At 41.4% G+C, this 456-nt stretch overlaps 1 protein-coding gene across 1 annotated transcript in view; it reads left to right on the top strand.

Annotated features, from left to right (window-relative positions):
• The window catches only part of LOC119586145, a 28,580-nt gene that overhangs the window by 17,872 nt on the left and 10,252 nt on the right, over positions 1-456 (top strand). The gene's annotated exons all lie outside the window — the stretch shown is intronic.

Genomic DNA, 456 nt, shown 5'->3' with positions numbered 1-456 from the left:
AACTTCACAGAATGGTGAACTATGACAAATAATTTAGCTACGAAAATTTATGAAGAAACGGGTATTAGATTCACTTCGAACAAAGTAGGATTTATATGAAGACGTTAGTAGTCATTCAGATGTAAAAAAAAAAATCCTTGATAGATGGTATACACGGCCTGCTACGTTGGACTGGTTGGACAGTGATATCAGTAGGTAAGATTTGAATCTTTATTGCTTAAGAATGCAATATGAATAAATGAACACTCGATACGATGACCTGGGAGCAAGTGCTGAGCGGTGGTGTTCTTACCTCGGTGACTTCTGGAGGCGAGTTTAGTCAGACTGGGACAAGCATAATTGACATCTTGGTTCCCGCCGGGGCGCTGGTTTTGGAAACCAACGTGGAGCGTGGGTCTGCAGGCGCCATCTTGAGCTAATGGCTTTACACATAATCATGCTTATATACACGTCATT

Source organism: Penaeus monodon, chromosome 21 (genome assembly GCF_015228065.2).
Source record: "Penaeus monodon isolate SGIC_2016 chromosome 21, NSTDA_Pmon_1, whole genome shotgun sequence".
NCBI lineage: Eukaryota > Metazoa > Arthropoda > Malacostraca > Decapoda > Penaeidae > Penaeus > Penaeus monodon.
Note: the sequence above shows the minus strand (reverse complement) of the source record. Positions and strands in the feature narration are given on the sequence as shown.